The sequence below is a fragment of the Capsicum annuum genome, chromosome 5, assembly GCF_002878395.1.
Source record: "Capsicum annuum cultivar UCD-10X-F1 chromosome 5, UCD10Xv1.1, whole genome shotgun sequence".
Lineage (NCBI taxonomy): Eukaryota > Viridiplantae > Streptophyta > Magnoliopsida > Solanales > Solanaceae > Capsicum > Capsicum annuum.
In genome coordinates this window covers 200,893,026-200,920,093 of record NC_061115.1, presented here as the reverse complement: position 1 = coordinate 200,920,093, position 27,068 = coordinate 200,893,026, and the positions used below count along the sequence as shown (strand labels likewise).

The 27,068-nt window shown below is 34.0% G+C and overlaps 1 long non-coding RNA gene across 2 annotated transcripts in view; it reads right to left on the bottom strand.

The window, feature by feature from the left end:
* Positions 1–18,346: 18,346 nt before the first annotated feature.
* Positions 18,347–27,068, bottom strand: part of LOC107871094 — an 18,988-nt gene continuing 10,266 nt past the window's right edge. The window contains exon 3 of one of the 2 annotated variants that reach the window (XR_007055513.1): positions 18,347–19,383. This is a non-coding gene — a long non-coding RNA (uncharacterized LOC107871094). The remainder of the gene's footprint in view (positions 19,384–27,068) is intronic. The other variant, XR_007055512.1, reaches the window with a different exon arrangement.

Genomic DNA, 27,068 nt, shown 5'->3' with positions numbered 1-27,068 from the left:
CCCCTTCTCTAACTGATTTGAGGTCCAACTTTTAACCCTAGTTAGAAGGGTGTCAATATCATGCCATGGGTAAGGATAAGATGAGTCACCCTCATCTGGTAGGTGCTCTGAAAGAGAATGGTAGAACCCTCAACTGAAAGGTTAAATCACCTCATCAACCCTTAACTGGCAGGTTGATGTATCAACCTATGTTGTATACGTAGTTCTGGAGCTCAAGGACTACTTCTAAGGATCATACCCTCTACTGGCAGGTGAGTCCCCATCCTTGGGTTCACTCGGTGCTGAGTCCTACTCCCAACTGAATATACACTGAACTAACTCATAGACTGTACTAATCTTGACTGAACCATTCTGATTGTATTATTTTACTGAACTGTACTGAGTTCACTAAGTTTCGTGGACTGATGGAATACTATTGAGATTTTCTTGAGTTATGTAACTGACTGAAGCTCTAGGTAAATAGCTAACTTTTCGGGTATTGAATACCCCCAGGACTCGATACTTAGCTAAAATTTTCTAAGTTTAGGACCCCTTAACAAGATTTGAGGACTTAGTTAAGCAAAGAATTTTATGGGGTCTTACATTTTCTGTCTCTTCTCTTTATCTCTCTTCGACCTTTTTGTAGTTTTTCTCATATCTTGGGCTTTCCTTTCTTCTGTTATCATTGCTTCTTGCCTTCTTCTTTTGGCAGCTTTCCTATCAGCACTTTCATCTACTTGCTTGCCTTTGTCCTTGAGCGATCCCTATTAAGTAAATAATTCCCTCATCTTTATCACTGATAACCAGCGCAGGGTCAAAAATGAGTTATTGTGGTTGCAGTTTCAGCTCTGCTATGTCCGTCTATGCTTGCCTGAATTCTACCATGAACTTTGCAAAATTTGGAATAGACATCGTATCCAGCCTTTGTTGACACGCTCTTCCATGTGGTCCACTTTGATCTAAATGTTTTGAAAAGGACGGATTGCCTCAGCTTCAATACGGTCAACCAAAGGCTTGAATTGTGTAGCCCATGTGTCTAGGTACTTCTGAAACTTTTTTGTTGTTTGATAGACTTGGCAAAATTTTCTTGTGTCAACCTGTACTCCAAATACTGGGGTGGGATAGATGTAGTGTATGGAGTCTCACCCATTGGCGACATAGATGCTATCCTACATAAGTACTAGGCAACACATAATCAGGTGGCACATAAGTAGTGATGGGCAATGACATACCTGTGGGAATCTCATAAGTATCAATGGTTGGAGCTAACTGTGTCTGATAAGCAGGAGGTTTGTTTACTCATATTTTATATTTTGAGTCATTTTTTGTCTTTTCAATGTCCTGCCTGTGAGTTCTCGCACCTCATTGTCAACTCCTCGAATTAAAGGAACATTAGCTAGCCTGCATAATTTCATGATCAAATACAGAAATGGTAACGCACTTGCCACTTAAAATTAAATTATGTGTCCAAGGTTAAAAGGGTCAATTTTCCCCTCCTATATAAGCTTCCAAACACGGTATTCAACCCTTATTCATCCAAAATATTGATGTTTTTTCTCAAATACTCTCAAGAACTCAAGCTAGGGTTTTCATAGAAAGTCCAATGTCAAGAAGGTCTCACCATCAGTTATCACAAAATCATGAACTAAGGTATGCATAGTGTTCATTCATGGACTCCTTTCATCCATGAAGTCCAAGAATTCATTTTAACTACAAGTTATGGATTTTCTTCATGTTTTCATGCTTTGTATGTTCTTTTTCATGTTGATAAATAAGGAATTGATTTCTATTCCATGATTTGATGGTAAATTCCATGTGGGTTGATTAGTATAGATAAAGATTTATGAAATCTCATGACTAAAACCTTGTATGATGGAATTGGAATTGAAGCATGATGTTTAATTGTCGTATAATGTGCTTTACATGTACTATGCCTACAATATGTTTGATTAAATGCCTAGATGAAGAAAAATTGTCTAACTAGCATGATATCATGAAATTCCCATGTATGTACAAGTTTATGCCTATTACATATTTGATCCTGTACCCAAAATATTAGTTGTGTGCCAAGATCCATGTCATGTTTTCACGATACTCTCAGTCAAACTATGAACTCTTAAACTTCAGATAGTCTTATGACTCAGGAAAAATCTCCATGATCTCATGACTCAGTCAGATGTCAGATATCAGTAGTATTCCATTAGCGACAAAAATTTAGTAACTCAGTCCATGCTCAGTTCAATTCAGTAAATCATGATCAGTGTCCATTCAGATGTGAGTAGGAATTAGCACCGAGTGAACCCAAGGATGGGGACTCACCTGTTATATGAGGGTGTGATTCCTAGAAATAATCCTTGCATTCCAGAACTATGTAGCCAGTATAGGTTGAGACATTGGAGCCTGCTATATGAGGGTAGATGAGGTGGCTTACCTGTTATGTGAGGGTTCCCACCATTCTCGCTAGAATTACCTATTATATGAGGGTTACTCACATGTTGTCCTTACTAGTGGCGCGGTATTGACACCCTTCCAGTCGGTTAGATACTACTTCCCACAGTTTCATGATACAGAATAAGGACTGTCAGATACAGTCAATCAGTCTCAGTAATAGAACTCAAATAGTTCTTCAGATTTCAGGACTATCAGATACAGTCAACTTAGATATAGTACAGAACTCAGATAGTTCCATCAGATTTAGGACTGTCAGCTACAATCACCCACGTTATCAGTTATACTCAGATACAGTTATTCATGTTATCAGTTATATTTAGAAACAGTCATTCATGTTATCAGTTATGTCATGTTATCAGTGTCCAGACTCAGTAGTCATGCTACTACGGTATCAGTATCATGTTATCACGTTGCCAGTTACAGTTACATATTTATGCATATATTTTCACATTCATGTTAGACAGTCAGTTTGCATTATTCATGCATGTGAACCATTACATATAGCCTACCTCACATGTATACTCAGTACACATGTACTGACGCATTCGCACTATGGTGCTTTCTTTTTATGTTACACCATAGGTTCAGAGACACGAGTTCCAGATCAACAGTAGATTCCAAACTCAGCAGTCAGAGTAGAAATGAGTCCTCATCCTTTAAGCACATAATGATTTTCTAGTATTTTATTGATTAGCTTATTAGTTGGAGTTAGTTAGGGACATGTCCCATCAACTTCTTATTCAGATTATTCAGACAATAGAGGCTTTCAGACTAGATGTAGACTAGATACAAACATTCATGTTCAAACTTCAGTATTTTCAGTTTTGTTTTGGGTATTCTATTACCCCACACAGATGTTACGCTATTCAGTTATGTTCATGATCAAACCTTATGGTCTTTCAGTGCATGTTTCCGCATTATTATGTTATCTTATGCAGTATATAGGTACGGATATCATTCATGGGTTAGCTTGTAGTCCTTCGGGGTCATGAGCACCGTGTAGCATTCTGATTCAGTAAATAGGGTCATTACACATAGGCATCTCATGGTGCTTTGAGATTGACCCTTGTCTCTGGCATTGGTCACACCTCCTCACAAACTCATATGCATTTTTGAATAAGGTCGGCCAATAATAACCGCTCTGCAACACTTTTCTCTCAGTACGGCCACCTGCATGGTAACCACCGACTGAAGAACAATGACAAGCTTCCAGGATACTCAACATGTCCACCTATGGGATACACTACCTGATAATGTTATCTGCACACCACCAAAATAAATATGGCACATCCCAGAAGTAGTGTGTATCATCATGGGGAAACTTCTTCCTTTGGTGAAAAAAATTATTCTCTGGGATAATTTCAATTACCACATAATTTTCAAAGTCCGTGTACCGTGGTACTCCTTCAAGTGCAACAGGCACGATTTTCTCATCCAAAAATATATCATCAATTTTGAGCTCATCCTCGACTGTTTGATCTCCTTCAAGTCTGGAAAAGTGATCTGCAACTTGATTCTAGCATCCTTTCCGATCTTTGACTTCAAAGTCAAACTCTTGAAGAAACAACACCTATCTGATTAGCCTTGGCTTAGCATCCTTCTTTGCCATCAGATATCTCAAGGCAGTGTGATCTATGTGAACCACCACCATGGTTCCCGTAAGTAAGACCAAAACTTCTCATAAGAATAGACAACCACGAGAAGTTCTTACTCAGTAACAGTATAATTTTTTTGAACCCCATTTAATGTATTACTTGCATAGTAAATGGGATGAAACAATTTTTTTTTCTTTTGGCCAAGCACATCCCCAAGCGCCACTCCGTTTGCGCCACACATGATTTTGAACATCTTTGACCAATCCGGCGCGACAATAATTGGGACATCAACTAATTTCTCCTTAATGCATTCAAATGCCTTCTTGCAATCATCATTAAAGGTGAACTTGGCCTCCTTATCCAAAAGCTTGCAAAGTGGATTTGCAATCTTGGAGAAGTCTTTTATAAAACGATGATAAAATCCCGCATGACCAAGGAAACTACAAACTCCCTTTACTGAAATGGGGGGTGGTAATTTCTCAATAACCTCGACCTTTGCCCGGTCGACTTCAATTCCCTTGGCTAAAATTTTGTGACCAAGGACAATACCTTCTTTCACCATAAAGTGGCATTTTTTTCAATTTAGCACGAGATTGAATTCCTCGCACTGTTGTAATGCTCTACTCATATTTACCAAACAAAGTACAAAAGAATCACCTACCACCAAAAAGTCATCCATAAACACCTCCAAGGTGTCTTCCACCATATCGAAAAAAATAGACATCATGCGCCATTGAAAGTTAGCGGGTGCATTACACAGACTAAATGACATCTGCTTGAAAGCAAAAATACCATACGGGCAAGTGAATGTTGTCTTCTCCTAATCCTCTGGGCGATAGAAATCTGGTTATAGCCCGAATACCCATCCAGGAAAAAATACCAACCTCTTCCTTCCAACCGATCAATCATTTGATCCATAAATGGAATTGGAAAGTGGTCCTTCAAAGTCCATGAGTTGAGCTTACGATAGTCCATGCAAACTCTCCACCCAGTCACAGGCTTGAGCGGAATCAACTCATTTTTCTTATTTACTACTACAGTCATGCACCCTTTCTTGGGCATTCATTAGATAGGGCTTACCCACTTACTATCAGAAATAGGGTATACAAATACTGCATTAAGCTATTTAACGATCTCCTTCTTAACAACTTCTTTCATCGGTGGGCTAAGTCGGCGTTGTTGCTCAATGGTTGGTGTAAAATCTTCATCAAGCTGAATCTTGTGAGTTCAAATACATAGAGGACTACCAATAATATTAGTAATAGTCTAGCCTATAGCCTGTTTGTACCTTCTACGCACAGATATAAGTGCCTCAACCTGTTGCTCACCCAAATATGTTGCAATGATCACAAGTAAAATATTTCCACTGCCTAGAAACACATACCATAGATGGCCTGGCAACTCGTTCAACTCTAACAGCGGTGGCTCTTTAATAGATGGCTTAGCCGGTGGCGTTGGGAAATTTTTAGATATAAATCTAGCTTTTTGGGAGAATATGAATATGATCCTATTCCCGTTAAGGAACACACTATATCCTCGTATTCCTCAATACCTTCGCTATCAAAGTTCATCAATACTACAGCTAGAGGCTCAACAACAAATTTCTCTTCGATCGGCACCTTTTGCTCATCTTCATAATAAACATCAACAATAGAGAATGCACTCATTTCCTTGTGCTGCTTTATAAAATAACACACATCAAATCAAACAACCTCATCATTAAGTCTAAACAGGAGCTCATTAGCTCACAGATCAATAAGCACACTTCCGATTATGAGAAAAGGTCTGCCCAAGATTATGTGTACCTCAAAGTCCACCTCGCAATCCAAAATAAAAAAATTCACAGAAAATATAAAGCTGGCTACCCTTACAAAAACATCATACAATATTTCCACTGGCTACTTCACTGATCTGTCTGCCATCACTAGTTGCATATTAGTGGGTATAGGATCCCCCAAACCCAACTTTTTATAAACAATAAGTGGCATCAGGTTAATACTTTCTCGAGATCACATAAGGCCTTAGCAAAATCAAGCGACCCAATAGTATAAGGGATGGTGAACGCTCCCAGATCTTCTTTATTTTGTACCAAGGATCTTATCAAAATGGCACCACAATGGTGATGATTATCCACTGATTCGTAACTAACTATTATATTCTTCATCCCAAGGTCTTTCAGAAACTTAGCATATCCGGGCATGTGCTCTAGTGCCTTCACCAAAGGCACATTCATCGTTAGCTACTTCAGCATCGCCAAAAATTTGCTAAGCTTTGTGTCATCAGCCTTCTTTTTTAATCAATGGGGAAAGGGAGGAGGTGGCTTTGGGAGAGTAGTAACCACTGCTTTCTTCTCCTTTCCCTTTTTTTTCTAACTCATCAAACAACTGATGGTTAGATGGACTCTCATTACCCTCCAACTTCTCAGACTCTACTGGACGGTTTTTATCATCTTTTGCATCTTCTTCAATCACATTATTAATCACACCTTTTCCCATAGAAGGGTCATTAATACTTTACCACTCCGAGTGGTAACTGCTATGCAAAAACCATCATTTCAAGAATTTTACATTATATCACTCAGCAATGTACCGCTCTTCCTCTGATTAAATGCCGCTAAGACTTGGCTCATTTGCTGCTCCAACTATTTGATAGATGTTGAATGCGAATTAAATAGCTGACTCATTGAGGATAAGTCACTCTTCATAGTTGTCACACCAGCATTGTTTGCTTCAACCTTTTTTAAAAGCTTCTCCATTATGTCCTCCATGGATATCTTGCCTAAACTGGTAGCAGTATTATCATGACTTCCAGGAGGTACATACAGTTCACTCCTGTCATTTTTATTCTTCCAACTTCCTTGGTCCCTATCTTTATAACCAACTTTATCATAATAGTTTTGACCTTGGTTCCCTTGGCTATTGCCTTGAAAACCTCCCTAATTGTTTAGATAGTTGGCCTTCTTCTCTGAATTATAATCAGATCTACTTTGTGACCCAATATATTTCACCTTCTTAGTCTTCCTAGATAATAGATGTTTAGTAAGCAAATCCAGATGGGTTTTTATGTGTGTCATATCTTGGTCACGTTCTTCCATCTTCTGTTGTTGCTCTGCAGACATACCACTAGACATAGTAGGGCTTGCTACCACAGAATCACTAGTATGCCAATCTCTACTTGTCTTAGTCAACCACTCTAATATATCGGCAACCTAAGTGAAAGTAAGCTCCGTGAATGCTCCTTTTGTAGCATTGTCCAAGGTTCGTTTAGTGATAAAGTTTAAAGCTTTATAGAAAGTCTCCATCAAATGCTCATTGATCATCTTGTGGTTGGGGTACTGTGTCAACTTCTTCATGAATCGCATTCAAGTTTTATGTAGTGCCTCATATGGTAATTGTATGAAGTTTCTAATTTCATCCCTCAACGGTAACATCCTAGAGGGCAGAAAGAACCTTTCTCGGAAAGCTCATTTTATTTGGCTCTAGTTTGTTATAGAATTGGGGGCCAACTCATTCAACCACATTATTTCCTCCCATACAGAGACAACAGGAATAACTAAAGATGAATTACATTCTTTTCAACATCAGGGTTGTTAAAGAATTTGCAAATATTGATGAAATTCACTAAGTGAATATTTAGGTAGTCCCCTGGAAGCCCTCCAAACAACCCCTTGAGATTAAGCAGTTGTATCATGGTACTTTTTATGTTAAACTTCACCCCTGGTGCCAATTATAGTGGAATAATCGCTCCAGTATCACCAACCTCATCCAAGTCTATGTCATCTTTCTCATCAGGTGCTACTGCACAACAGGTTATCGGTTTGCTCTTTCTCTAGCTTCCCGATATATATTCACAGGCACTGTTACGTTCTCAGCATGCCTCCTATTTTCTGATTTGATCAAATCATCATCCCTCAAATCTTCCACATTAGTATTAGGGACATGGGATGGTTGACCATCATTCTATTGATTAACTTGTGCTCTAGCCAAGGCAGCTAGTCTCTCAACTTCTTGTTGCGCTTCTATTCTGCCGATTAGATGTGGTTCAGGATTGAAGGGTACTAATGGTTCTCCTAAACTTCTGGTGCATGGCATAAACAACAATGAGCCTGTAATCAACCAAAAGCAACAAATAAAAGTAAAATTTAAGAAACTTGACCAAAGGTCAATTAACAATCACAAACTTAATTGACAACGGTATTCCCCGGCAATGGCACCAAAATTTGATACGCCAAAATTACAACTTTCATTAGAAAGTATAAGTGGTCATCATCAAATATAGAACCCAACTAGGTTAGGGTCGAATCCCACAGGAAATACTGTGCAAACTAAGTGTTATGGTTGTTAATGAACTGTTGATCAAAGGTTCCAGAGTAAAGAGGGTTTTGACTTGTCAACAATATCCAAATGTTTGTAGCAAGTTGATTTCCAACTATTGAGTTCTATTCCAAGTGTTAATTTAATGAGAGAAGACAAACTAGAGTTATGTTAACCGAGATTTTCAAGCAGTCGGGGTTGTGAATTATCTTGAGTTTCACGTTATAACTTCAATTGTTAAAGTTGTTGAATTCTAAAGTTTGCCCATTTGTTTCTCAACCTAAGTGGATAATTTACCCTTCAATTCTTTCGAACTTAAAGAATACATTGGTTTATTCAACTATTCTTTCATGCAGGTTGATCCCGTTAAGGCATCAACCCAAAACCCAAATGTTAAAGCCTTTAGATTTCATGTAAACCTATTCTTTTTCCAACATACACTTTTCTACTCAAATAAGTGATGTTCTTGGGCTCAGCCTTTAAGTTTGCAACCAAGAAAGGTCATTAATATGAAGAAGGGTTTATACAATCTCAATTAAGTATGAAAACCAAGTGTTTTCACAACCCCAAATCAGCTATTCACTTCAAAGCTCCCATAACACTAGTTATGGGAGATTAGCCACACATCTTAAGAGAAAAAAAAGAAGAAGAAATCATTGTTCTCTTCATAAATAAATTCAGAGAATTACTTACAAAAGTTACAATAATTGTTCTTGATTCTTCAGTGAAATATGAATAAAATAGCTAAATCCACAATTGTATCTTAAATCTCAGATAAAAACACATTACAATGAGTTTCAGAATGGAAATATGAAAAAAAATACCTAAATAAAACCTAAACTGGGTATTTATATGTTCCCAGGTACTGGGATTTAAAATTTGAACTTATTAAAGCCGCATTTAAGTTGACAGTCATGATGACGGTCTGTCATGTGAACCATCGCTGATGGTCCTAAATTGCTACTTTCTGGTTAAGGGGTGACGCTCATGTTGACAGGCCGTCATTGGCCTGACGGTCCGTCATGTATACCGTCGCTTGATCACTTGAGATTTCATTCACTATTTCAGTCTGAGCCCAAGTTGACGGTTCGTCAAATGTCTGACGGTCTGTTACTTGGACCATCACATGAGTCATCCACTTTGTCCATTCTGTTTAACCTTGACAGTTAATCTGGCGGTCCGTCACTTGGCTGACGGTCCGCCAATTTGACCGTTAGTGGCCTTTTTCTTCTACTTTTCCAAGTTTCTTCTTCAGCTAAATTCTTGACCTGAAAACACTAAAATCCAGTATCAAATTCAACAATAGTTGCTTGAAAATACACAATTATATCTTGTAAAAAGGTGTAAAATATTCCGTCAAAAGCTGAAATATCAGTGAGCTATCATAGTGTCCAACGACTAGTTCCCTTATAGGAAAACCTCACATTAGGGAGAGGTGTCATACTCTTTCCAAGGAGTATAACCTAAGATAAGTGATCACATCTGTAACTGTCATTCATATAGAAATGGGAATAATTTGATAATCTGAACCTACGTTGGCTCGTAGTTCTGGGGCATGTGAACATACCCAACTCAGTGTTAAATACTACTCCCTTTTAATCTGTATGCTCATTCTGTAGGAAATCCACTTTTAAAACTATTATAAGGGTTATAATGAAAACCAATTGTGTATCTGTTTACTGTAAACTATAATGAAAACTGTAAAGTGAATTACATATCTAATCTGAGAAACAAAAAGATTAAATTTTGATATAAAATATGAAAATATCTAATTATGGGACGCTTAAAAGCATAATCTTCTTGAACTATCAACATTCAAACTACGGCTTGATAAACCATGCATCAGTTTCATGCCAAATCATCATAAAGTTCATGCTAAATAATGAAAATCTTGATAGTTCAATGCTAAATCTAGAAATTAATGTCATGCACATAAAAATACAAAAGTAGACATGCAATTCAACATTTAAGTCAGTTGTAATATCATAATTTTCAAATAACAATATTTGGATATGAACCCCAATTTAAAACTCATGTAAATTCATGTGAAATTAACTTCAAAAACTAATTTTGGACACAAGGATCAAAGAATTATCCTTGTTGAAAATCCCACATACCTTAATTGACGAATAGATAAAGAAGCTTGAACTTTGAGTTCCTATTTGTGCCTTTAATGATTGTTTCTTGAAGATCTTGAATTGAGAATCTTGAATTTTGGGTTATCTTGGAAAAAGAATGGTGGAATTTGGGTTTCTTGAGGATTTGAAATTGAAGTTCTAGGTTTTCTTGGAGAGTAATTTGTTGAAATATGAGCGTATAATGCTTAGAATAGGTTTAACTCCTTGTTATTCATGATTTGGGAGCTTGGAAAAGACTAAATTGCCCTTTGAAATTTTACGTTTGGAACTAGAATCCTAATTTTGGGCCTCAGCACAAGGCGCCACAATCGCGTTGGCTCACTAGAAAAATGAAGAGTGTCATTTCGAGCTCTGACATGACGCGATGCTATCACGTTGCGTCACTAGAAAAGGACGAGTGCAAAATTGCACTCCAGCGCGATGTGGTGTCTGCTCCACCGCGATTTCTGGTATGATACTGGCCAATTGCGGAGAGTTACTGGAAAGGGACGAATGAGATTTTGGACTTCATCGTGATGCGGCGTAATTGCAATGCTCCACTGGAAAACAGACAATTGCGAATCTGCGCTTCACCGCAACGTGGTGCTATCGCAGTGCTCTACAACTTTTCACTAAAAATACCATAACTTCTCACCCGAAATCGAATTAAGGTGAAATTGGTATCACTGAAAAGTTGGTCCAATTATCTACCATTTGGTGGGTCTAGAGCTGGAAAATTCTACAAGTATCAAGATTTATATATTTTTAAAGTTTACCCTTGACACACTAGGAGTTAAACGGGACTAGGAAAAGTATTGGGTATTATAGTTAGGGTACGAATTCCTCTACCCTGTACTTCTTTGAAATTTGTTGTTTCTGAAGCTGTTGCACAACAAAGTAATCAACCTGAGGGGTTTTCTATTAAAGGAAAGAAACACATAGTGTGTAAACTTAAGAAGTCAATATACGGACTTAAACAAGATTTCCAACAATGGTATCTTAAGTTTAATGAAATGATTGTCACCTTTGGATTTAAGAAAAACACTGTTGACCGGTGTATATATCTAAAAGTCAGTAGGAATAAGTTTATTATTCTAGTCTTGTATATTCATGACATCTTTCTTGCTACTAATGATCTTGGTTTGTTTCACGATACCAAGAAATATCTCTCTAACAACTTTGAAATGAAAGATATGGGAGAGGCATCCTATGTGATTGGAATAGAAATATTTTGACATAGATCACGAGGATTGTTGGGATTGTCTCAGAAAACCTATATTGAAAAAGCATTAGAGAGATTTAGAATGAAAAAATATTCATCAAGTCCCATTCCAATTCAAAAAAAAGATAAGTTTAGTCTCAATCGATGTTCAAAAAATGACTTGGAAAGAAAGCAAATGAAAGATGTTCCTTATGCATCAATAATTGGGAGTCTAATGTATGCCCAAACATGTACAAGATCAGACATTAGTTTTTGTGTTAGAATGTTGGGCCGATATCAAAGTAATCCTGGAATGGATCACTAGAAGGGTGCAAAGAAAGTGTCGTGATACTTATAAGGAACAAAAGATCCTATGCTCACTTATAGAAGATCTGATCATCTAGATGTGATTGGATATTCAGATTTAGATTATGCTAGTTGTGTGGATACAAGAAAATTCATATTTGAATATTTATTTCTGTTAACTGGAAGGTAGAAGAGTACGAAGCAGTATGTTATAGATGTATCCACTATGGAAGCTGAGTTTGTGGCATGATTTGAGGCCATATTCCAAGCTAATTGGCTGTGAAATTTTATTTCAGGACTTGGACTAGTCAACAATATAGCTAGGGCGCTAATTATTTATTGTGATAATACTGCCACAATTTTTTCTCTAAAAATGATAAGTATTCAAAAGGTTCTAAGCATATGGAATTGAAATACTTTTTGGTTAAAGAAGAAGTCCAGAAACATAAAGTATCAATTGAACATATTAGCACCAAGCTTATGATTGTTGATACTTTAACGAAAGGATTATCGCCCAAAATATTTATTGAACATGTTGAAAGATGGGTCTTATTGATAGCAATGAATGATTCATGTAAAGACTTAATTATATTTATGTAATTGATAATTTGAGCTCAAATTATATATGTTTCTGTTGTTACCTATTTTCTCTTATATACATAATATTGTGAATGATGATGAAAGGTTCTGACTTAGATAAAGTATCTTAAGCATTATCGTTGGACCCATTATGTATTTGAAAGTTTATTTTAGGTAATACACTAATATTATAGTACATGGAAGGAATTATGTCAAGTAAAGCGACGTACAACCGCCATGACTCATCTTAGTTGATTTATTTAACAATGACAAATGATGTTGGATTTAATGTTAATTCTACACATGATTGACGTACATATTAAACCACTAAATTAACATTGTGTGTGCTAAGTGGGAGAATGTAAGTTTCTATGGCCCACATAATTAATTTATTTATTGGTTTAGTAATAACTGAATAAGTTAAATCCTAAATCAATATGAGAAAGTTACCTAGTAGGATTAAACTACTGACTACTCTGTTAGTGGGATAATTACTGACTGTTAGTGGGATAACTACTGTAAATGGGATAATTATTATATCCATAAATCACGTTGATGGAACATAAAAAACATAATTTTTTATTCCCTTTATTATAAAGGGGGGTCCTCTCTCTGTCAAAAGTAGAATAAGTTCCATCATATATTATTCTGAAATGTAAGGTTAAGAGAGAGAGAGAAACAATATTTTTGTGCTTCTGCTAAAACTACGGAGAATTCAGGTAAGTAATTCTTTACTGAATTACTGTAATTTGTTTATGTTAAAATTATTAGGGTCTACGTTCCTGAATGATTGATAGGATTATATAATAAATTGTTTAAGTCGTACAATCAGTTAAATCCTTACAATATTTTCTTACTTTAGTAGATGACTATAGCAGAATGACTTGGGTTTAAATGTTGAGTGATGTCATTGTTGTTTTGAGTTAGTTTCTGGTTTTAATAATGACTCAGTTTAATGAGAATGTGTTGATTTTTAAAAGTGATAATAGTATAGAGTTTTTAATTCAAACTGTTTTGAATAGTTTCTTTCATGTGGTATTATACATCAATGCTCTTGTGTTCATACACCCCAACAAAATAGAGTGGTTAAGAGAAAATAGAGACATTACTTTAAGTTACCATGTCCATCAGGCTTCACATATGTTTACCACTTAGATTTTGGAGTGAATGTGTTGTTTATAATGAACAAAATTCCATTATCTGTGCTATCTAGAAAATCTTCACTTGAAATGGTTTATGGTAGGTTCCCATCCTTGAAACATTTAAAAACCATTGGCTGCCTATGTTATGCTAAGTCTATTCATGAAGGAGGTAATTTTTCTCCTAGATCAATTACAATAGTCTTGATGGGGTTATTCTTCCATGTAAAAAGGGCATAAATTGTACAACTTCCTTATGTTTCCCTTAATAGGTACTGTGGAGAATAAGTTTCAATTATTTCGTAATGGTGTTTTATCTCCTATTGATATCGATCCTATTAGTCTCACTCAACCTCTCCCAAATACTCCTCCATACCACCATACTCCACACTCAGATGATCACTCTTCTAATAATCATATTGTTGACATACCTACTATTTCAGTGCCTGTTACTGCTCCAACGATTCAATCATTATACCAACTATCCCTACAATCTCATCCACTGAGGTATGTCCAATAGAGCTAAGAAAATCCAGTTGACAAAGAACTACTCCCACCTGGTTGCAAGATTATGTTTGTGAGAAACCTAAACATTCCAATTCAGGGTCCTGCACATACCCAATGCAATCTCACTTATCTCATGCTAGTTTACCATAAGCACGTCTTCTTCACACATGAAACAACAACATAATATGCAAACACAGCATATGTAACACAATATGCAATACTTAACACATACTTAAATCACGAAATCAAATAATTTGCATAGTTACTAGCACATAAAACTAGTTAAAAATACAAAACATAGATAGCACACATGGCTACCAGAGTAGCAAGTCAACATAAAACACATAAATATTTCTCCCCCTTATCATCAAGGAAAGGAGTATAAAAAAGAGAGGACACACAACTTAACGATTAGCTAGAAAGTATAATACATTATATTTGTACTTCTTTTAACCAGTCCCATAATGCTTTTATGAACTCAAACTCAATGAATTCGAATTAAGTTTAGAATCTTAATAAATCAATAGTCAGTAGTTTGAAATAGAAAAATATTTTGAACAAAGAAGAAAATCCTAAGATAAGTATGGATAAAATCACGGAAAGAATTATCTTGGGTGAAGATTTAGATTCGGAAAATGAGAACATTGAGAATGATGAAGATACTTTGGAGGAAGAAGATGAATGTAGAAAATCAAGAAAACTAAGGTCGAGAAACTAATGTGTCCGAGATTTGGAGAGATAAAATAAAATTTGAGATTTTTATAATTATTTTAAGCGATTGAGATTTTAGGTAATAATAATAAGTTAGATGTGGTATTATATGTAATTTTTTTTATATCATAATTTCCTTTTATTTGTCGATATTATAGTTAGATTTTGAGTTTGTAAATGCCTTAGCCACACTACTTACTTTAAGATTTTAAATTTAAGTGTTTTTTTATACATTTATATATGTAGAAAATAAATATTTTGACATTTTAAAAATTTCTAGTGGATTGACTTTTACTGAGCATGACTATAAAAAAAATATGCAAATTTGAGCAAGAAGAAATTCATAAAATTAAAAAATTCAGTTGAAAAAATATTCTTACCTCATAAATTATTATCATTTTACTTATGAATTGATTAAAACATATTCCATATAAAAATGACACAGAATAAACTATATGATGGTGCGAAGACTCGTGTGAGGACGGTATGTAGAGATTCAGAGCACTTTTCGATCATGATAGGGTTACACCAGAGATTGAATCTTAGCCCGTTTTTATTTGTCTAGGTGATGGATGTTTTGACACGACATATTCAAGGGGAGGTATCTTGGTGTATGTTATTCGCAGATGATGTGGTATTGATTGACGAGACTCGGGGTAGAGTTAATGATAAGTTGGTGATTTGGAGACAGACGCTTGAGTCTAAAGAATTTCGGTTAAGTAGAACCAAGACGGAGTACTTGGAATGTAAGTTCAGCAATGGGTCACAGGAGGCTTGAGCAGTTATGAAGCTGGACTCTCAGGTCATTCAGAAGAGGGAGAGTTTCAAGTATCTGGGGTCTATGATTCAGGAAAATGGTGAGATTGACGAGGATGTAACGCATCGTATTGGGCCATGATGGTTGAAATGGAGGCTCGTTTTTGGAGTTCTATATGATAAGAAGGTGCCCCCGAAGCTTAAAGGTAAGTTCTACAGAGTGGTAGTCCGGTCAGCTATGTTGTATGAAGCGGAGTGCTAGCCAGTTAAGAACTCTCACATCCAAAAGTTAAAGGTGGCGGAGATGAAAATGTTGCGATGGATGTGTGGGCATACAAGAAAAGATAGGGTAAGGAATGAGATTATTCGGGAGAAGGTGAGAGTTGCCTCGGTGGAGGACAAAATGCGAGAAGTGAGGTTATGTTGGTTTGGGCAAGTGATAAGGAGGGGTTGTGATGCCCCTGTGCGGAGGTGTGAGGCACTGGCTATGAATGATTTTAGGCGAGGTAAAGGTAAACCGAAAAAATATTGGATGGAGGTGATTAGGCATGATATGGAGTAGTTACAGCTAACGGAGGATATGACTCTTGATAGGAAGGTATGAAGGACGTGAATTAGGGTAGAGGGTTAGGGGGTGAGAGTGCGTCGGTAATAGTAGGGGTGCGCTCCTGTGTCTGGAGTTTCTTGTGCTTGGCTAGCAATGTTAGTTTATTTGGCTTACCGTACTAGTTTATATGCACTTATCTTTTGTATTTGTTATATTGTTAGTTTGTCTTGCGTACCATACTAGTTATATGTACTTATCTTTTATGTGTGTTGTATTGTTATCGGTCCTAAGCCGGGGTCTATCGGAAACAGCCTCTCTATTTCTCCTGAGGTAGTGGTATGGTCTGCATATACTCTACCCTCCCAAGACTCCACTAGGTGGGAATACACTGGGTATGTTGTTGTAATTCTAATTACAAAAAAAATTGAATTTGTAATTATGATCATCATAGATTGACAATGATGCAAAGAATAAAGAAGGAAATCCGATTAATATCAAGAGTGTTGATCAAATCTTTTTGAAAAAGAATGTAACATAATATCATGAGTGTTGCTCAAATCTTTTTGAAAAAGAATGTACGATAACAATGTGATGATTTTGTCACTATAATACACCCTTCACATTAATCCTCAATATTTTATTTTCTTATATTAGAATTTTAGCCATAGTTGGCATGAATCCTCTACCCAACACAGATGTTCCCAACCATGAATTTTTTAATTGGATCTTCCATCCATATTATTTTAATCTTTTTTTGATGGTTAGGAAATTCAATGTTGTTGAAGGATTCACTCCAACCATGACTAATCTTTACTTTGAGAAAATAAGAAAATGTGATATTAGATCTCAATACCAAAAATATATTTATAGTGATAAAATAATCATATTGTTTGATAGAAGTAAAGCCAAATAACAAAATGGTAAAAATATTTATGTAACTTCCTTTTTCATAAGGATTTGACTAAATCTCATAATATTAATTGAATTGTCTTCTTTGTTTCTTTTTACAGTTGCCAATTTGGAAAATCATAGTTATACATGCAATATTTTTCCTTATTTGAATTATGTTATTGGATTTTTAATATTTTTATTTTGTGTCAATTTTTTATGAAATCTCTTAATAAGTTTATATTTAAAATGATGTTACTTATTTTGACATCCAATTTAGATTCTCTCTTTTCGGTAATTAATTTCGCTATGCTTTTTGCTCATGAGTAATTTACTGAAATGAATTCACATATTTTTAATACTAATCTCAACAAATACTGAAAAAAAGTTATTTCTTCTTAATTGTTTTCCAATATATTGATTGTATATGCTTAATTACTTTTTACATTAAATTAAACTTAAAAAAAAAAACATTTGTCGTCCGTATTTTTACTTTTAACTCTATTTTTATTACTATAAATAATTCAACTACTTTTTACTATGTTTTGTTCAAATTAATTATATATATATATAATTTGTATACTTATATGGTTTAGAAAATTAATTAAGAAAAAGAAGAGTTGTTCAATTAATTAAAATAGAAAAGAGATAAGAAATTACATATATGAGCCAATTTTCATTCGGCCAATCTACAACCCAGTTAAAGCAGACCCTTTCTAGCCCACCATCTAATTCCAATTGACTTGGCCCAATTACACACTTAAGTTCAAACCTTTTATTTGAGCCCTGTGTTTTCACAACAAATATGAGTCTTAAATACCCTCAACGACCACAACTTTTTTCTTTCCATTACCATAGTATTCAAACCAATTTTTGCATACATCAGTAAAATCTGCAGGATACCTTCCATCTTCACTAACAAATATCAACTAATTCTATACATTAAGGCAAGGACTTAGGAGAAATGATAAGAATAACCTAGTATGTTTTATCTATCCGGGAAATTGAACTTGAGACCTTAGGTTCTCAACCCATTTCATGAATCACAACGCCACACTCTTGGGTGTCAAAGACCACAATGTTTACATTCATAAGCCATCTCTACGGCCTAAGCTTTAACCTTTTAATAGTTCTCTTTGCTAAAGTTCTCTTATGCATCCTTTGTAGAATATGTCCGGAGGGAGTTTGTCATGATCCAAATTACCGGATCGTGACTGCACCTACTCTAATTCACCTAGATAGGAGAATCTCTTACCATCCTTTAAAAAAATATATAGAAGTCTTTAATAAATGACAAAATACCAATATTTTACAAATATTGCATGTAAAATAAAAATTACCTCAAGAATCTAGTCTAAACAGATATAAGAGCTTCTAAATTAAGAACATAAAACTAGACTCAACTTACACCATGAATGAGAGGAGTAAAAGCTCTCGGTAATCACTATCCACGTTATCTGAGAAACATCAATTAATCCTGCAATCAGACCATATCCCAAAAAAGGCATAGCAAGAGTAGTATCATTACAAATAACACATACTAGTAGGTATAATCGACCAACCAAGGTAAGATCGCATAAACACAATATAGAAACTATAAAAAGAAAATATGACAGCTTATATAATAATTTATTTCGTAACCTATCATCCAATTATGCTATCCTTATCCCTTAGTTTAACTAAGAGTATTTTTATTATTATTTCTGTTGATCATTCATCACCTTCACATCAAGGGTCGTCTATCCTATCTCTCACTTGTTTGATACCAACAATTATTAAGTCAATTTATTTCACTTACGTCTTAATTAATCTCAATGATAAATGAAAATCAATAATCATCACCTTGTAACAAATACAATGATGAACACATATTGTGATAGCTACCTAAAGTTTATGAAATTTAGCCTTTTCAAGTAACTCTATAACTTCAGTCAAGTACAATTCAAGAGACAATAAGTCAAGTCAAACCATGACCAATCAACAATCCTAACTCTAACAACAAGAATCCCAAAATATATGTCAAGTAAGCAGACCACACAAGAATTTTAAATATATCGAGCAACGTCATAATCCAATTCACTCAAAGACCCACAACAACAACCACATATAACTTGATCCACTCATGAAATCAATATAAACAATAATCATATATCCGCTCCACTCAAGAAATGGTCACACTCATACATACCTTGTACATATAAGCTAAGGGTCTTATGAGTGCTCCCACCCGTTATGACCTGCAGAGGACGAGCTCCGTTCATGTACCAAAATTCAGACATCAAGTATCTGTCAACCTTATTCCACCAAATCCCATGAAGATGTCTAAATATTGGCGCATTTCGTAAATAACCAATAGAATATCACAACAATCATAGAAACAATGATAACAATCCATACTTGAAACCACCATAATCTTTACATATAAATTTATTGAATGCTATTACACTTAAAATATCATTTAACACATTAATTTCTTAAATATTCATTGCAACAAAAGGCAACCACCCAAATACTTGGTCAACTCGAGTTAATCGTTTTAGGTAACAAAAATCATACTTTAACAAATTAAATCACAAGTAGATATGAATTATCGATTTCATAAATTATTGCATGTCCTAAGATCAAATCCAAGGCTTATTCAAGCAAGCATTATCAAGCCATATTCATTAAATTTAAGTATTTATTTTTGGAGTGCACATTCAACCAAAAAGAGTATAAACTTTAATTCAACAGTCATAAATTCATTCACTGATTCAATCCTCCTCATCTATACAGAGACTCGAGATTATGGTATTATCTAGCTACCCTTACTTTCAAATTATTCCTAGGTTTAGGACCTATCCCATTAGCCAATGATTCAACACTATTCTCTTACAATCTTGTTTCAGTCATACATCTTTATACCCTTTTCCTTCCTAACCCTTAGCCTAACTTGACTTTAGGCTCTTATGTTGTATCACTACCACCTCATACCATAATCAGTTCTCATCAATAACTTTAAGCAAGATTATCTTATATTTCAGCACACATAAAATCAAGTTCATCCTTTTTATGATAATTAGGCTAAATCACTAGATTATAGACTAACACAGTCTCATTATCATCTATATTCACATAATTCACATTGCAATCCACTATGAAGATATTAAAACACCAAATACCCATGAAGTATTCATACATCAACATAATAACACATATTTAGATCCTTATTCCGTTAAATCTATATTTTATCCATCCACACTCCATGCCTGGATGCCTAAACGTGATTTCTCCCGTCAAATCTATATTATAGATACAATTACTAACTATAGTCTACTACTCATAAATCATAACTTTCTTGGGCGTCAAGTTGCTGCAACAAGTAGTTATAACATGGATGATCCTCCTTATTCTTCACATTTTTTAAGGCTAATCATCTAACAAACAACAATTATAAGAGTAATTAACAAAGTACTCTTCTAACAGATACTTTGAAATTCAAACTCAGTAGTTCTATCCTTATTCACAATCTATAAAATTATCCAAGGATCAGTTAACCTTCAAATAGTTCCTTCAAGCTCAATCCAACTCCACTAATGGAGTTTTTAGGCTAAAGGTTCCACCTTTATTGAATTCAAGATCCCCAACTATCAACTTTCATATTTTTGAACCTTAATTCCATACTACAAGGAGTTAATTCAAAAACTATGATCAATTCTAGGTGAAATACATGTACCTATAGTTTTTTCTCAAAAAAACCTTCAATCTAGGTTCTAAACCACAAAAACTTCACTATAAATTTTTCGTTCTAATGATTCTAGGAGATAAAAAAATTGAACATTGTTAAAAAAGGAGTGAAAATCTTGCTTCAACGAAGAATTTCCACACAAATCAAGAAAAAATTGCCCCTTTAGGGCTTAGTATGAAAGTTTTGAGTTTGGGAGTTGAAACCCATCAAAGATAGTTTATAAACTGTTGTTGCATCGCTAGAGCAACCTGACTCGCTACAACACCCTTAACTTTTCAGCATAGATAATCTTTAATAAAATGGTCATAATTTTTTATTTAGAAAGCAGATTGAGAACATTCGATAGCGTTGAAAAGAAGATTCAGAGATCTTTAATTTAGTAGATATTGGGCTCCCTAACTCTTTATATTTTAGGATAAATGCTCTTTTGAAGTTAACCCTAGTTTAAACTTAGTCCAAAACTAAATGGGTAAGGACACTTTCAACTTAACTTTGTGTTAGGGGTATTGTATGACCTTTATACATATCAAATGCACTCCCATTCTAAGGAATTGATCCTAACATATATGATGAATGAGACCCGTATACCTTTACCGCATATATTTTTAATAACTACGGAATCGATAGTTACATAATCAATAGCGGAATTCAAAACTCAATGACTCTTAAAGACCTTGTTCCGCTACCTCACATAATGTCAGCACCCGTCTCCTTCCTAAGTTTATTTTAATCACTGAAATGAAACGTGTGAGAATTTGAATGTTTGCCGCTCTTTTTTATGTTTTCGATATATTTTAGAATATGTCCCATTAAAATTTTTGCCTAATAATCAGTGTGTTAGTGTGGTATGGCAAATTTTATTTTTAAGGAGAATGGTCAGATAAACTCAAGAGTCATTTGCTGTGTCTTTTTGCGTAAACGTCTATAAATGTATATACATTTTTCGTACATAATTATACATCGTATGAGCATATTCTTAGGTTTAATGCCATTTTGAGCTGTGGTTGGAGCATTATCCCTCTTGGTGAATTAAAATTTTTTTAGCAACGTGTTCAAGTTTCAAGTGTATATTTTGTTTACTAGGTCTAGCAGAGGAAGAAAGATTTTTAAAGTTAGCCTATTCTTTATTCTTCAAGAGCATTGAATAAGAAAAAAAAATATATTCTACTGGTATCTTTGCCTCAGTGCTTTCTACTTTCTATTATCTGGTTAGTTAAAACATGCTTTTAGTCTGGTGGGATTAAAATTTGGACTGTTAAAAACAAGGGCATTAGGACCAAAAGGTTAACGTTGGGAATTTTGGAGACAAAAGGTAGTGGAAGGTAGTTTTTTACCAAATCAAATAGTTCAATGGTATTTTAGGCCTTTCTCCGTTCCTTTTAAGTAGGAGATCATGTCATAAGCATAACACTTTTTGAGAAAACTGTACAAAACTTGCCACATTAATGGGGATATTTCATGTATTGAAAAGTTATGCAGTAGATTTGGCCTAATTTGTGTTTGCACGAATGTTTAAGTGATAAGAAGATCATTACTTTGAACTTATAGTCTTAATGCTTTCAATTACATGTATCAAAATGTTCGAAACATCACTCTCATAGTTTTTCGTGCTCATTCATTTAGCTCAAATTAATAATAACAACAATAACATATCCAGTGAAAACTACATTAGCGGACAACTACTCAAAAACGATTTAATCTAACAATTGTTATGTCTTTGAACTACGTTTGAATTGTACTAATTGAAGTTTCTAAATGTTTGTTTGCCATTTTCCTGTTTAATATTGAATCTTAAATCCAAACATGCTATACTTTTACAGCTATAGTACTGACAAGAGCCTTTCCTCGATAACTAGATATAATTTAATATAATCCTTTCACTTGTTATGGACAATCTATTCATACTGAGCATGGGCCATTTTTTTGTAAAATTTAAAATGATGGGTCAAATGTTGTATTTAAAAAGGTTAAAATCATGATTTGAAATCTTAAATCAAAGTCTTTTAAGAATTTGGAATTTCATATCATGATTTTTGCATGTAAACTTTAGCTAATAAACAAATACTTTTATACTCATTTTTATCCCTGTAAATTGTTATTTCACTATTAGCTTAAAGCTAGATTACATCAGATCTCAACCAACTGTCTCGGCATGATCATGAATAATTAGTCGCGGTGTGCGAAAGCAGACCCGGACACCATGATTATTAAGAATGTATGGGTTGATTAGGTATTCAATTTTTTTTTAACATGAGTCCATATAGGGGTGTCAAGCGGGCCGGTCCGACCCGGCCCGGTTTGACCCGGCCTGGTAAGCCCTAGCTCTCAAATCTCATTCTCTCTCAATCTCAATTCTCAAATATTCAATATATTTAATTTCTTAAAGTGTTCACTTTAATTTTTTAATTTTTCGTTTACAAAGTATGAGCGAAAGTTTCTAAAGTCGCAACCTTCGGATACTTCCAAAATTTGGTATTATTGCTCCATCTCTTACGTTTAATTTTTATTTATTGTATTAATTGTTTAATATTTAATTTTATTATATTTGTGTATTTTGAATATTTTTAGTTTAATTTAATTTATATTATGGATAAATTAAGAAACCTCGCTACTAAAGGTGTTAAAAAATTTTGTTCCGGAAGCGGTAGTGGTAGTAAAAAGCGAATTACTAGCGGTAGAGGTAGTTCAAGTAGTAGATATACCCGTGTGCCTTCGCCTCCGGTACCACTTGGTACACCTTTTGAGAAAGAAATAGGTGTAGGTGCTCACGATATGGATTATGTAGAAGCTCAGGAAAATTACAGTATAGAAGAAGAAAATGAAGTAGATGCAGTTAATTTAGACGAAGATAATGAAAATATTGCTGAGACACCCGCAGTAGGAGATGCTAACATTAGATCTGAATCGGTTAATCTCCCTCACCGTCCTCCCAGTACCCCAAAACCTCGTAAAAGAACTAGTATTGCATGGCAATTTTTTGAATGTATATCAGATATTGAGGTGCAATGCAATATTTGTCAACAAATATATAAGCATAGAAGTGGGGCAAGTAAGGGGGTACGGGTACGTTAATGAGACATGTAGCTGAAGATCACAAAAGAGAGTTAAATATTGCAAAAGGTGGTGGGGATGTTGGTGGGCCAACGCAAACTAGAATGGACCCAGCAACCGGTCACGTAGCGAAGAAGTATAATAAATTGAGGGACCGGGAAGAAATAACTAAAATGGTAGCTGTGGGTTGTTTGCCTTTTAGTTTTCCTTCTTCTGATGCCTTTATTCGTTATATACAAGCAATTTATAATCCTATGTTTAACGGTATTCCTAGAACTACTTGTCGGTCTGATATTTTTAGACTCCATTCACAATATTGTTTTTATTTATCAACATTGTTAAAAAAATATTCAATGTAGATTGTCCCTAACTTCTGATCTTGGTCGTGCTGTAAATAAAAATGATTATTTAACCGTTACTTGTCATTGGATGGATAGTAATTTCGTGATGCAAAAACATATTCTTGCTTTTTTATATGATGAAGATCGTAAACATACTAGACAATTTATTACTGATTCTATTGTTAAAATTGCCGGATATATGGTATCGAAAATAAAATTTTATGTATTGCTTTTGATAATGCTTCTAACAACAAGACTGCTATAACAAAAATAAAATCTACGCTATCTCCGCCCTTGCCTGAAATTTTTCATATAAGTATGCATGTCATATATATAATTTAATTGTAAAAGATGGCCTTGAGTTTTCTGAGCTTTATATTGAAAAAATTCGTCTTGCCGTTGGTTTTATTCAAAGAAATAATCGTAGATCGAGAATTAGAGAATTTAAAGTTAAATGTCAAGAAAATGGACTTACACCAATTTTGATGCCTGAGGAAATTGATACTAGATGGAATTCTACGTATGAATTTTTAAAAACTTGTTATAAATATAGAATTCCTATTACACTAGCTTTTAACCAACATTGCAGTTCATTTGTTGATTCTGCTGATTGCATGCTACATAATTCTGATTGGGTTGTACTTAATGATCTTGTTAAGTTTTTAGAAAAATTTTATGTCGCTACGGTTGAATTTTTCGATGCTTATTATCCTACTGTTTGTAATATTTTGGCATATATAGCCGAGATTTCTGGTTTACTCAAAGAATATAAAAATAAAGAAGGTTATAAAGAAGCTGTTGGCGCCATGTTTACGAAATTTAAAAAATATTTTTTTTCGATTCCCCCTATTTACTTGGTTGGTGCTATGCTAAATCCGTGCATGAAATCTAATAATATGTGTCACTTTAGTACTCTTATTTATACTAACTTAGAAATAAATACTAACCATGATTCTGAACAAGTACAACCTGATTTGTGGACGGCTACGACTAATGCAAAGGATTACATAGAAAAATTATATAATCACTATGCTGATTTATTTGATTTAGCCGTACCTACAAATATCACTCCAACTGTCGCTCCTCATCCTCCCAAGGAGTCATCATCTTCTAAAAGGCCGGCACATAGTGGTTTTTCTGATTCGTTTTATGATTTAAATGGTTGGAATAGTGTTGATGAAAGAACTTACACATCAACTTATCGGGAAGAGCTGAAATATTATCTTCGGACGGCACCAGAGGATCGCAGACGACGGATCAACACGTTGGATTGGTGGAGGAGTAATGAAACACAATATCCCGTGCTTTCAATATTAGCTAAAGATATCTTGAATGTTTCAATGTCAACCGTTGCATCAGAGAGCGTCTTTAGTCAGAGACGACAGCAGCTTGGAGACAACCGACATTCATTGGGAAGCAATGCAATGAATGTTCTAGTTTTCCTCAGAGATTGGATTAGAGCGGAAAGAAGAAACCAAGGAATGGAACCCGAGCCGAGCGACGAGCTAAAACTTGAAGAAATTATGACTTTACGGGGGAACTCAGCAGAATCAAGTCCAATGCATGGTTTTTCCCCCGTTGAATTCGACTATCCTATGCAAGTTCCCATTAATATTAACATGAATGAATTGGAAAAAATGATGCATAATTTATAGATTTTTCATTCATGTAAATTATAAATTTTGGATCATTTTGCAATCAATAAAATTCCTCAAATTCATTCACTCCTTAGTCCTTGCTTTTTATATTTTTTCATTTAACGATTTAAAATTTTAAATTGAATTTCTAGTTTTCTACTTTAAATTAAAAACTTACTTCTAATAACTTATTAATTTACTACCAAATATTATTAATTTATTATATTAAGTAGCATATGTTTTGTATATTTGTGCATATATCTTCTATAGAAATGTATATTTAACATATACATGTGTATATGTTTTATAAATTAGTATATAAGTATATCTATATATATTGTAATGTATATATAATGTAGTATATTTTATAAGTAGTAGTATATAGACATTGAATGGTGCGTATACACGTGTATATATCTTCTATAGAAGTGTATATTTAACGTATACATGTGTATATGTTTTATAAATTAGTATATAAGTATATCTATATATATTGTAATGTATATATATGTATATATTATACGTATACAAGTGTATATATTTTATAAATTAGTATAATATAACCATCTATACATTGTAATACATATATATGTATATTGTAGTATATATTTTATTTAAAGTAGTACATACATATTGAATGGTACGTATATATGTGTATATATCTTCTATAGACGTATATATTTAACGTATACAAGTGTATATGTTTTATAAATTAGTATATAATTACATATATATATATATATATATATATATATACATACATACATAGTATATACATATATATTGTAGTATATATTTTATTTAAAGTGGTACCTATATATTTATTTAAAATGATTTAAAATGAATTTCTAGTTTAAATTAAAAACTTACTTTTAATATATTATTAATTAACTATCACATATATATATATATATATATATATATTGTTGTATATACTTTATTTAAAGTAGTACATATATATTGAATGGTGCGTATATATGTGTTTATATCTTCTATAGACTTATATCTTTAACGTATACAAGTGTATATGTTTTATAAATTAGTATATAAGTATATATATATATATATATATATATATTGTAGTATATACTTTATTTGAAGTAGTACATATTATTTGAATGGTGTGTATATATGTGTATATATCTTCTATAGATGTATATCTTTAACGTATACATGTGTATATGTTCTATAAATTAGTATGTAACTATATATATATATATATA